At 36.1% G+C, this 13,345-nt stretch overlaps 1 long non-coding RNA gene across 1 annotated transcript; it reads right to left on the reverse strand.

The window, feature by feature from the left end:
• Positions 1-3,903: 3,903 nt before the first annotated feature.
• On the reverse strand, positions 3,904-5,367 carry LOC121230656 (uncharacterized). The gene is made up of 2 exons (XR_005928703.1): positions 4,632-5,367; positions 3,904-4,270 (listed from the first exon to the last, which is right to left on the reverse strand). It is a non-coding gene; the product is annotated as an uncharacterized lncRNA (long non-coding RNA).
• Positions 5,368-13,345: the final 7,978 nt, after the last annotated feature.

Below are 13,345 nucleotides of genomic sequence, written 5' to 3' on the forward strand. Positions count from 1 at the left end.
AAGAAGACCCTTCGTTAATGCCATTAAACCAAGAACCACGATTACCTAAGAACTTTCCTTTAGCCAAAATAACTCCACTTAGTCAGTTAAAGCTGTGTTAAATCAAAATGTACAACCAAACCCGAACACTAAATTCATAACACATTACCTTTGATCAAGTAAAGAGGGAAGTTCCGTCCACCCTAACACTAGTTAAAGATCTTCCACCCTTCGAATAGTCCCTAAGCACGAACCAAAAATAGGTAAGCATTCACTCATCAAACAACCAAATATCACTGAAATATCACACTTACCAACAACGCGAGAAAATAACCAATTAAGAACTACAAGACTTAACAACAAGAAGAGAATGCTCACTAGAAAGTAATACCGTCGGCTCCAAGAGGAAGAAAAGAATCGATGACAAAGAATATGAAAGAAAGGATAAATTCGGCCAAGGGAAAACAAAGTGGAGAACATTTTCTCACTACACAGTAAGAGTAGAAGAACCAAACAAATAATCGATAACGAATGAGAAAGGAACACTAGTTGTAGGCACGGTAAAACCGAAAAGAACAACTACCCTAGCTGAAACACACACTTCAACGAAATTTGACCGAAAAGGAAAAGCAAAAAGAAGAGACAGACAGCAACTAGAGAGGTAGAGAAAACAATCGTCAAAAAGAAAAACCAACATTAGGGAAATGAGAGGAACCGAATTTTGAAAAAAAGATCCCAATAATCAGATAATTCCCCCATATTTTCTTCTAAAATTTGGCCACTAAATCCCCACACTTCAAACACTCCAACCGCCTACCAGCATTAGAATTTCACTAACACACAATCACTTATACGGCAACAGTAAAAATAAAAAATAAAAACCTTCGTTCGCACAAAGACTTGAACTCTTGACCCTCAGCTCATAAGCACTCCCCTTAAGCACCAAACTAGCAAGCCTATTCTGCCAAATTCTATCAACATTTATTTATAAGTCTACTGACTAAAAGATGGGACTTTATTCACTTAAAACAAAAATTTTGCACAATCCAAAGCTTGAACCCAAGACTTCTCAGACACTTTCAGAACACATAACCACTGAAGCAGATACACGTTTATGTCATAAACATAACTAAATAAATATTAACAATACGTTTGGTTGGATGAAATTGCTTTTCCATTTTGCCCTAATTCCACGCGCTACAGTATAGTACTGTTTAGGTGATTCCACGGAATTGCTATTACATGCTCATTCCCTCATCTCACCGTTTAGGTATTCAAGGGTTATGGGTCTGAATACCTATTCAACACCACACAATTTAGGTTTTTAGACCAAAATAGCCTGCCTCCCTTCTTCCTAAATTCTCTCTAGATTTCTTCCTTCCTAAATCAAGCATCCATTCGTTTTTTTTCTATTATGTGTTTCTCAGGCTGCTTGCAAGTCGGCACTAAAAATGGAATCAGTGTTTTCCCTTGATGTTATTTATTGTAGTCTTGATGAATCAATGAGTCTAAAGAATTTCGGGCTCTCTGATGCTTGTCTGGCCACTTTAGCATCTCAAGGTTTGCAAAATTTACTTACTTTTCTCTTTCCTAGTTTTCCCTTTTCATTGCAGTGTTTGAACCATTACTTTTTATTATGTCTATGGAAGATGAACTGATTTTTTCACACTTCTTTGAGGGGTTCAGAATTAAAAACCCAGTTTTAATCTATAGAAGATAGATTGGATTTTTACCCTTTCGAAAGGGGGTTAAAGTTAATTACCATTTTAGATGATGAATGAGCTTCTATATTGCCATCTTTGTCTTCACAGCTAATCAAAAGGTTGATCACTCTAATTTATCATTTGGAGAAAATATGTAAGTTTTTGGAGTCCTGAAAGTTCTTTATATCGTATAAAAGCCACACTCTTTTTTGCTGGTCTTTTTTTTTATTTCCTTTAGAACTAACTCTGAACCTAAAATTGCAGGTATAATGGAGATAAAGCAAACAACATCAAGGTTACAAATAAGCCTGCTACAGATTCCATAGAAGTAACTAAATGTAGAGATTACTGACTTTTTGTACACTTTTAAGCTACCCTTGACAATCCATTATTGGGTTTTTGACTAGCAATAGAAGTCTCTAATTAGTGTTATGTTATTTATTTTACACCATGATACATAACAGAAGGCGAAAAGGACCCAAATCAAGTTGAAGTTAAGAGGCCAATTTTACAAATATCCAAGGATGGTTATGAAAGTCTTCCTTCGTATATGACTAGTTTAGCATCGTGGGAGGTATGCAACTCATGCTTTTGGTTTTTGAGGATTCTATTCTAACTAATGTTTTAAACATAAAATGCTATGCTAGAGTTGTGCTCTTATGGTTGAGCCACACTGGCGAGAAGGTTTTCAAAGAACTCTTTGCACATTAAATAGGACATGATAAAAATTTTGAAAATAGTAAAAGCAAAATTAAGATGGTAAAAATACCAAATTACAACCTGTTGTTGAATTGAAACAATTACTTCTTGACATTGTGCTATTCAAATGTATTATGGGGTGAGGGACAGGGCTGAGAATAAAAACCAATTTGCATAGTAATGTACAATTCTATTTCTTTTGGGTTATAACTGAATGTATGGAGCCATGTCCCTAGTATAATGCTTAGATTGTTTCCTTCTTGTATGTGAACAGTGAACCTGATCTGGTTTAGCTAAGGCATTAGAATGGTGGTATTAACTGATTTAAAGCTTTCTCTTTATAGGTGCTAATAACATAAAATATCTTGAATGCAAAATTCTTGGTTTTTTTTTCTTTTAATTGCGAATTCTATTTAAAGAAAGCATAACCACTGCCTTCTTGGATGATAATCATCTAATACAAAATGCTTTCTTCATTTTTATTTTTACTTTTCTTTTTTTGTTGAGGGGGCTTTCAAGATGTGCTTGCAACTGTGGAGAAGATCAACTCAAGTTTGAACAAGAAAAAAAAACAAAAGGTTATAATTACTTCTACCAAGATGAAATTGAAGCCCTGGGCTTAGGTAATGCACCGCATCCTACTATTTGTCTGTAGTTGGATTATATTTTATTATATTCCTACGACTTTAGGTGTAACATTGAACATGGATTTCTGTTTGGCATGATATATTCAGTTTCTTTTTCAATATTTTCATATACTTAGATGGGTCTTAAGAGGATCATGTCCAGATACATGTCTTGGGAGGATTATATACTTATACCCATATTTGAATATGCATGGGATGCATGTGCCAGATACAGATATTTCAAGAAAAATGTAAAGTTAGAAGCCATATAATCAGTATATTCCATTGGTTTAATCGGGGAACACTTATCGCACTGGCAAGTTGTGCTGTTAGAAGTTAGAACAAAGCATGTCCTAGATTAATTATTTGCAATCTGGATATATCCTCAACCAGAGATGGCCAATTCATTTTGTCTAAACCTCAAACATAGCATGTAAATGGTTAACATCTAAAACCCGAGTTGACAAGTTCTGATTGGTGCATACAGGGCCTAAAGGACGAGCTTACTTGCTGCTATTGGTACGCATGAATCATCTTATTGTGGAGATCACTAATGGGTGGATTTCTTAATGAGTGTTGTGAATTAGAACCAACCTGTTGTGAATTAGTTCTTTTGTTAATAAAATTCACTGTTAAACAATGATGGGAGGTAATATTCAAGGTTGAATTAATTTTTATTTGAAAAAAAATTAAATCTAATTTTTCATTTTATGGAAAAAAATCTTTTTAAAAACAATAGATGGGTAATTGAAAATATAAATTTTCAATCTTAATCATCAATTAATTCCACATTATTAAAAAAAGCACAAATTGATGGAATATTTAATAAAAATATTAATTTTAACTTTTATTTATCTTATAAAGGTTAATTTGTACAATTTTTTAATATTAAATGAAAAATGCAATATAGATTGTAATTATTAAATTGTTGGTAGTAATTTTGCACTTGAAGGAGTGACGCGACAGTGAGCACTTTTCTGACTCCAAATCTGGAAATTGAAAACACAAAAAACATAAGAATTGTTTACACAATTCATTTCTCTATGTTTGCTGTAAGGCCCAAATTTTGCCCGGGACCCAATAAAACCAAACCCAAATTAAACCTAGCCCATTACCCAGTTACAAGCCCAAACCCAATTTTGGCCCAACCTAATCCCATTACACTAGCCCAACCCAAACACAAAAAAAAAACTAAAAAAAAAACTAGCCACCAAAGTCCGTCACCACCCACACCTCCACTTGCTCCACTTGCTCCACTTGCACCTGCAAAATAGAAAAAAGAGAAAAGACAGCAACAAATAATAATAAAATTTGTAAAAAAGGGATGGCTATAAGAAAGCCATCCGAAAATCAGGAAGAAAAGGGGGGGGATTTTGGATTCTATCTCATTTTTTTCAGCTAAAAATAGAAGTCGAAAAGAAATCGTAAAAGGGGGGATCCCCATTCTTGTACGCAGGATTTGAGAAATAAAAGAAAAAAATACAAAGAAAAGGTGGATTTCCGATCGTATTCTCTTGGTTTTCATTTTGTTCTTTAGTTTCTTTTTTATTTTTGTTTACAAATCTATTAAACGAAAGTGGGCATAAAAAATAAAAAAAAAAAAGAAAGGAGAAGAGAGTCTTACCGGATCCACCCCGGGGTTGTGTCGCTGGAGTTTTCTTTTCCGTCGTCAGAATCGACGCAAGGAGAAGGTGAGGGGTTCTTTCTCCTTTGTTTTCTTCGGTATAGAGAGGCCTCACCATTGAATCTCCCTTTAAAAGTGCCAAAAACCCGATTCCATGAGGCTTTAAACCACCGTTTACGATGGAAGCCACGGCGGGTTCACGATGGTTTGGTGACAGTTCAAAAGGGGGAAGGTAGAAAACCTAGCAGAGCAAAGAAGTTGAGGAGAAGGGGCTGCTCTCTTTATTTATTTCTACTGAATGAATAAAATGGAGGGTGAATGTTTTAAGAAAAAAAAAAGGTTTTTTTTAAAAAGGGATTTGGGTGTTCTAAATGTTTTTTTTTTTAAAAAAGGAGCCACTGTTCTTTAATTTTAATTGTTTTTGGGGAAAGGGAAAAGGTGGCCTGCGCATGGACAGTTGGTTCTGCGCATGTTCCCCTTAAATGGGTAATTTGCGCGGCCAGTCCTTCCTATTTTGCGTTACCTTTAATTTGTCCCTATTATGTTTCTTTCATTTTTCTCCAAAAGTTTGCATGCTGTTTCAGTTTGGTCTGCGCCTAAGTAGTGTTTTTGGTGATTTGGGTCATTTTCAATTTTGATCCCCGAGCATTTGTGCGCGTTTTATTTCGACCCACAATTTTGTTTATAAATTATCCCTTTGGTTTTGTTGTGCTTACAATGAAGTTTTTTTCCTTAAGAAATAAGAGCATATTATTTTAGCATATAATCTTGTATTGTTTTGATGATTTCGTTGTTTTTTTATGTGCATATTTTTTTTCTTTTCTTTTTTCAAATACTTTCATATATTATCATTATCTCTTTTATATATATATATTATATTAGGTTTATTAATTTTATATATTATTTACTTAAATGTTGTACATATATCACTTTGCATATTGCTAAATCTTTTTGAAACTTCATTTATGTATTATATATATATTTGATGCATCTCAAATTTCCATGTAAATTATTTTATAGCATTTATTTTAAAATTCATTCGTATGATATTATTTAATTTATTACTTATTTATATTTTTCTATTTATTTTAAAAGTTTTATATCCATTATTTGTTTTAAAGTCTTTGTATTACTTTTATAGTAGTGTTCTTTTAAAATTTCCTTTCTTCCTTATTGTTCATTTTATTTTAAAACTTGATATTTTATTTGAGTAATTTGCTTAGAACTTCTTTTAAGTTGGCTTTTAATTCATTAGCTTATAATTATTAACATTTGTATTTATATATTTGTTCCTTCATGTTTTTGTATCATTCTTGATTATTCATGTAATGTTATTGTCCCAAATTTTTATTTCTGGCTCAATACTAAGCTTGCATGCTCTTTATTGCATCATGTTTTTTTAATTCCAACTTCTTTCTCAACGTCAATTGTTTTTATCTCTAAATAATCAAACAAGTATATTGACTCATTTTTTTGCAATTGTATTTGAAACTTCACAAATCAAGGCAATGTTTCGTGTTTGAAAATTCGGGAAATAGTTGTGTCCTAATTCACTGGATATGACATTTTGTTACCTCGAAATAAGATTTTTCGTAAGTAAAGGCAATATTAGATGTTTGGCAATTCGGGAAATCGTACCCTATCGTGCTGGGTTGCAATTTCCTATTTGTTCGAAACAATCGAATATTCCTTCGGTGTTCCACTCGTGTCTTTTAAAAAATTTTATTAAAACGAAAGAAATGTTCGATATTTAGAAATTCATGGAATCGTGCCCTAACGTGTTGGGTTGAAATTTCTCGTTTGCTCAAAATAATCAAATGTCTCTTTAGAATTTCATTCATGTTTTCTAAAAAAAAAAACTTATAAAGGAAATGTTCGGTATTTAGCAGTTCGGGGAATAGTACCCTATCGTGCTGGGTTGCAATTTCCTATTTGCTCAAAATAATCGAATATCTCTCCGGAATTTCACTCGTATCTTCCAAGGTGAGGCAATGGTCAATGTTTGGAAATTCGAGGAATCGTGCCCTACTGTGCTGGGTATCGATTTTTCGTTAGACCAAATAGTTGGGCATCCTTTTGTTATTTTCGAATTACGAATTTTCGAACGTCGAAACAAGAAGATTTTTGGCAATGGACTCGGGTTATTCAAATGTTATTAACAATAACCACATTTCAAAAACATTTTTAATTTTAGACAAAAGGACAGTATTTAATCAATTTGGTACCAATTTTAGGCGTAATGAGGGTGCTAATCCTTCCTCATACGTAACCAACTCCCGAGCCTATTTTCTCATATTTTCGTAGACCAAAATCATTGTTTTAATAAACCAAAATGTTTTATTAAAACAACCCAAATTTCTAGGTGATCCGATCACACCTAAACAAAAAATGATTGGTGGCGACTCCATTTTCGCTTTCCAAAAAGTCGATCCATCATTTTTAAAACGAAATAAAAAAATGGTTTCGATAGCTTGGTGACTCCACTGGGGATGTAAATAAGAGAGTCAAGCCAGAAGTTGATTAACTTTTGTCTTTTCATCGAAAATTGAAAATTTGGTTTTGAAATACGATTCTTTCATTGGATTTCATCAGCTATTTTTGTGGTTTATGATATAATACCTGCTGTATTAGTTTGAGTCTTTAAATAGCTTTGCATATTGCATTGCATGACCGTTGTGGTCACACCTTTTAAGTGGGAGTGAGAAACTATGCTTTCGTGAGGTTTTCACCTCCGCATGGGCTAGGGGATCGCTTCCAGAATGCATCCGTACTTATGTCTTCGTGAGGTTTTCACCTCCGCATGGGCATAAGGAAATGTATTCCCCTGAACTGAACTTGGTCCATATGAGCCTATAATGGGTGAGGACCGAGGAATCTACTGGTTCGGGTACCCTTACTCTAGAATCGAGCCACATATAGAGACACCTAGGAGCTTACCCTAGGCAGAGCCACTCCGGACCCCTAGTGATCACCCGATTAGGTAATTTATTGGTTGTTTATTTCGATACTAACATGTTTTGTTTTTTGTTCATTCATAACTGCATTGCATTACATCATCATAGAAAGGAGGTGTTGATATTCAATTGCTAAATAGAACAATTTGTCATAAGAAAACAAATTTATTAATAACGCGAATTATAATACGGTTGTCTGAATTCGATCCAAGTGAACACAATAGAAAAAGGCTAACAGTTCGTGGAAGAAAACAAAACTTTACCTAAGGATTCAAGCTGATAAAGATTATCCAAAAATCGTCGCGTCCCGACTTTCTTAAAGGAGCTAATCAACATTGCAAGGATAGTAATTCGTGGCCTGGATCAAGCAAAAAGGAGCTAGTAGAGGCATGCATTGGAAGCTTGCAAGATTTGACTTTCACGAAGAAAGGGGATCAATGCCTTCGCCTCGAATATGAAAGCAAGGTCGTATACATAATCCGTTTTATGGAAAAGAATTTGTTTTATAGAAAAGTTGTTCTAGGGGAATTGAATTCAAAATCAACATCTTTCTTTCCTTTGCATTCATCCCATGCATTTGCATTGCATTGCATCATGTGCATTGCATTGCATCATTTGCATTAGATTTTCCCAAAACGACCCTAATTAGGTAAAATTATTTTAGAACCGACAAAAGATATGGACCAAAGGTTGGAAAGAATGGAGCAAAGGCAAATGCAGATGCAAGAGTAGTTGATCGAAATTCAACAGGATATGCGAGAAATGCTAGAACTCCAAAGAAATATGATGGGCAAGTTAACCCATTTACTGGCCGGAGAATTTGAAAAAATGAGTGGCCTAGTGGTCAATAGTGAGGATGATGTTGAAGAGATTATCTATTCCCCAGGCTTTGCCCCAATAAGCGTCCCGACCCAACCAGACATGCAAGGGGTACCCGTTGTTATAGGACACCAACACCAGACGGATACATCAACACTGTTGAGCTTCTCGATGGGTTCAGGTTTTAACCCGAAAGATGATCAAGCCGAGCCAGTTGTTCTGGAAGAAAAGAAGGCAAGGGGAGAGTAGACTTTAAAAGCCCCGAAGAAGAAGGAAACGAAGGAAAATAGTACGAGTAGGTATAACAAGGGTCATTCGGAGCCGATTATAGCAGGCCAGCCAAGGTCAGTAACTATCAGCCATCAGACCTCCTCAAGGCAAGAACCCAATCGAAGACCGAGCTTAGAAAAACCCCAATACGTGCCCATTCCAATCATGTATGGAGAGTTGTACCGCATCTTGTTCGACGCACATGTCGTATCCCTTTTTTACCTGAAACCTATACTACCCCCTATATCCTAAATGGTATGATGCAAACAGTCAATGTGAATACCACGCGGGAATTATAGGGCATTCCATCGAGAACTCTACCGCTTTTAAAAAGATTGTCGAAAGACTCACCAATTTGGGTATCGTAAAATTCGATGATCCCTTTGGAGCGGGAAATCGGTTATCCAACATTTCTATTAAAGAGGCGAACGTTATGAGTTCCATGCTGGATTGGGGCATGATATTTAAGGGTGCATTGAGCTCGGAACTCTAATGCAAGGCCTGGTATTGGGAAACCCGAACATCAACGACGTATTAGAAGAGGGAACCTGGGAGTAGACTTTTTCAAGCTTCTGCCCTTACGTACTTAGGGTGTTTTAAACAATGGGACTGTGAAAAGGATCCTTTATTTTTAGAGCTAATCTGGAGTAATATTCAAAACAAGCTTGTTGTTTTAAGCCTAGAAGCAACAAGAATCCTTTTGTGAAATAGGCTTATATCCAAAATCTTTATTTCAATGAAATACATGTTTGAGTAAATATTCTTTTATTCTTTCCATTTTATACTGTACAAACGACTATTCTTAGATTCTTTCATTCATGATCATATCATACAAATAATCATTATTAGAATCATTTATTCTTTGGAAAACGCCTTCGTACCTATAACAGGTCCCCAGATATCAATAATGTGAGCGACACTGTCACCGACTCCGAGTCTCTTTTTGAGCGAAATATTGACCCAAAGGGATATCAGCACTTTGAAGATGACAGAGATGGTGCCCTATCTCCAAATTTGTTAAGAATGGTAGAACAAGATATCCTACCTTACAAAGAGTCAGTGGACAGTAAGATTAGGACAAGAGAAAGAGGCAAATATCAGAGTCTGCATCACCACAAAGACAAAGCTAGATGTCATTGAGTTATTTCCAAGAATTTGAATATTCTTGCGCGACTGTATCAAGATACGCCTGGCCACTAAGAAGTGAGGATATTGCAGAGTTTTTGAACGACGTATACTAATGACATATACGATGGCGAAGCTAATCATGAGATTTGGTTTCTCCTGGTCCACCGTAGAAATGGATTACATCAATATGCTATAAATGCCAAATTTATGGAAACAAGATTCACGTGCCCCTTCATTTCTCCATAGACTTTTTCTATGTGGGGGCATGAAGGTTATGAGCCGATCTATTTGAAAGCTTCTAACCAATACCGATTCACCTTTGGGGTCATCGATTACTCCGCAGAAAGGGTAAAAGTTGTTTCATATGCTAATGTCACTAGGTCGACAGTCACCAAATTCTAAAAAAAAAAAGGTGCCAAAAAAGAGTGTCAGAAAATCATGTCTAACACAGTTGTACAATGTCAAAAGGTTGCAGTCTGTTCAAAGATTAGGCGCTATATGGCAAAAGAAAAAAAAAAGACCCGATGACAAATTAAATATCATGGGGAAGATGACCGAGACTTGTAAAGATTGGTATAAGAAGTCACCATTTACCCTTTATGCTCATCGAACGTTGGCCAAGACCTTTACCGGGGCAGCGTATTTCATCAGTCTATGGGATAAAAAATGATTTTAAAGAAGAGATTTCTTGTTTCTGAGTCTTGTCAGACCTGAAGGTGGATAAGGCAATCCCGATACGATCAGTTGAATTTGAAGAAAGGAGGTTGAAAGCCATCCGTCATGGTCCAATGAACGATGTGAGTTTACAATGAAGAGGTTCATCCTAGAGAGTTCTACGAGGGGAACTTGATAATAAAAATATCCCTCCTATATAAAAGACTTCAGAGAAAAATGGATGTCGAACTAAGAAGGACCTTATGTAGTAAAAAAGACCTGTTTTGGAGGGGAATCAATGTTGACCGAGAGGGATGGCAAAGATTTGCCCAAGTCGGTGAATTCGGATTTCGTCAAGAAGTATTTCACCTAGAAAATGAGAGGCCAAGCCGAAAACCCGCGAAGGGCGCTTTGAGACTTTCAAAAAAAAAAGAAAGAAAAAAAGAGAAGAAAAAAGGAGAGGCCAAAGTGAAAACCAGCAAGGGGCGCTTTGAGACCAAAGGGGATTTGAGTTGAAAACCCGGAAAGGGCGGCTCAAATTTGGATCGAAGTGGGGCATATAATAGTCTTGCTATACCTGAATTAACAATAAAGAAGTATGCTACGTCTTGGGGCATCAACAAAGTGCTTCGAATCCCCTAAACACGTATTGAGCTCAGAAAAGTCCTTAAGAAGTTGGTACAGAGAAGCTCAAGCTGCGATATCTGAGACACCTAGTTTTCTATTTTACCCATTTTGAATTTGCTATATTTGATTAACTTATTCGTTTTGAGTTAATTTCCTCCTTATTGCATTTGCAAACTTTGATTAATTTATTCCTTTCGAGCTATGCTCCCAATCAATTTCCTTCTTGTCCATTATTTTGATCTTTTTCGAGCATTTTGCATTGAAATAACGATTAATGGACCAATAATACTTTCACAAAAGAAGTTCTGCATATTACTCTGGAAGTTTCTAAATAATACAAGAACCTGAAACAGGACTATTGTTTAAAACTCACCAAGCCTAAGGGTTGGAAATATTATCTCTTTGGACTCTTTATTGGTTGAACCAAAAGACAAGACAAGACGAGCAATGTCAACCTAAGTGTAAAAGAGGGTCATTCTCGAGAAAAGAAGATGATACTCTGCATTCATATACATCTGGTTATTACACCCAGGGAATAGTGTAACAGATCAAACTGATTCAAGATGATACAAATCCTATGCCTTTGAGTTGCAGCAGAATGGATGGAAGAAACCAAATGTTATTCCTCTGAAATTGCAGTAAGAGGCACAAACTTTATGTCCCAAAAGGTATAGTGGAAGGGACTCTGAAATTACAGTGGGGCAAGCTTGCTGAGCAAAATGTGATTATTTCTTTGACTTTTCTGTCAAGAATACCAGCAGAATAAGATGCCAGCATAATATGTCAGTGATAATATCCTAATGAACAACGAACGATGATACCTTAAGCCTTTTAAAAAAAAACTCATGACATTTCTACATTTATATAATAACACATCTAGTTAGGAGCATTTGATTCATTTCATAACATCCTAATTATTTGATATAAAGCATCACATTTAGTTAGGAGCATTTGATTCATAGCATCCTAATTATTTGGCATAAGCATGGATACATGAAACTGATTTTACAGATCATGTTCCTTAGAGAACAGTGCAGTAAAATCGGTGAATTCACAAGTCTTATCTCCCTGAAGTTGCAGTGGAGTAGACTGAAGATAGCAAATCATATTTCCCTAAAGTTGCAGTGGAACAGATTGAAGCTAAATTACAGATCTTATCTCTCTGAAGTTGCAGTAGAACAGGTCGAAGTTACAAGTCTTATCTCCCTGAAGTTGCAGTGGAGCATATTGAAGATAGCAAATCTTATTTCCCTGAAGTTGCAGTGGAACAGATTGAAGCTAAATTACAAATCTTATCTCTCTGAAGTTACAGTAGAGCAGGTCAAAGTTACAAGTCTTATCTCCTTGAAGTTACAGTGGAGCAGACTGAAGATAGCACATCTTATTTCCCTGAAGTTGCAGTGGAACAGATTGAAGCTAAATTACAGATCTTATCTCTCTGAAGTTGCAGTAGAGCAAGTCGAAGTTACAAGTCTTATCTCCCTGAAGTTGCAGTGGAGCAAACTGAAGATAGCAAATCATATTTCCCTGAAGTTGCAGTGGAACAGATTGAAGCTAAATTACAGATCTTATCTCTCTAAAGTTGCAATAGAGTAGGTCGAAGTTACAAGTCTTATCTCCCTGAAGTTGCAATGGAGCAGACTAAAGATAGCAAATCATATTTTCCTGAAGTTGCAGTGGAACAGATTGAAGCTAAATTACAGATCTTATCTCTCTGAAGTTGCAGTAGAGCAGGTCGAAGTTACAAGTCTTATCTCCTTGTGCTTACAAGGAGCAGATCGAAGACATAGCTGATTTGGCTTTCACGTGTTTACGTTGAAGCAAATCCAAGATGATTTGGCATCTCTGTATCAGGCGGGGAGCAGATCAAAGACATAGCTGATTTGGCTTTCACGTGTTTACGTTGAAGCAAATCCAAGATGATTTGGCGTCTCTGTAGCGGCGGAGAGCAGATCGAAGATAACAGATTTGGCGTCTCTGTAGTGGCGGAGAGCAGATCGAAGATAACAAATTTGGCGTCTCTGTAGCGACGGAGAGCAGATCGAAGATAATAGATTTGGCGTCTTCGATTTGGCATCTCTGTAGCGGCAGAAAGCAGATCGAAGATAACAGATTTGGCATCTCTGTAGCGGCAGGGAACAGATCGAAGATAACAAATTTGGCGTCTCTGTAGTGGCGGAGAGCAGATCGAAGATAGCAGATTTGGCGTCTCTGTAGCGGCGGAGGGCAGATCGAAGATAATAGATTTGGCGTCACTGTAGC

The sequence above is a fragment of the Gossypium hirsutum genome, chromosome A06 (genome assembly GCF_007990345.1).
Source record: "Gossypium hirsutum isolate 1008001.06 chromosome A06, Gossypium_hirsutum_v2.1, whole genome shotgun sequence".
NCBI classification, from domain to species: domain Eukaryota; kingdom Viridiplantae; phylum Streptophyta; class Magnoliopsida; order Malvales; family Malvaceae; genus Gossypium; species Gossypium hirsutum.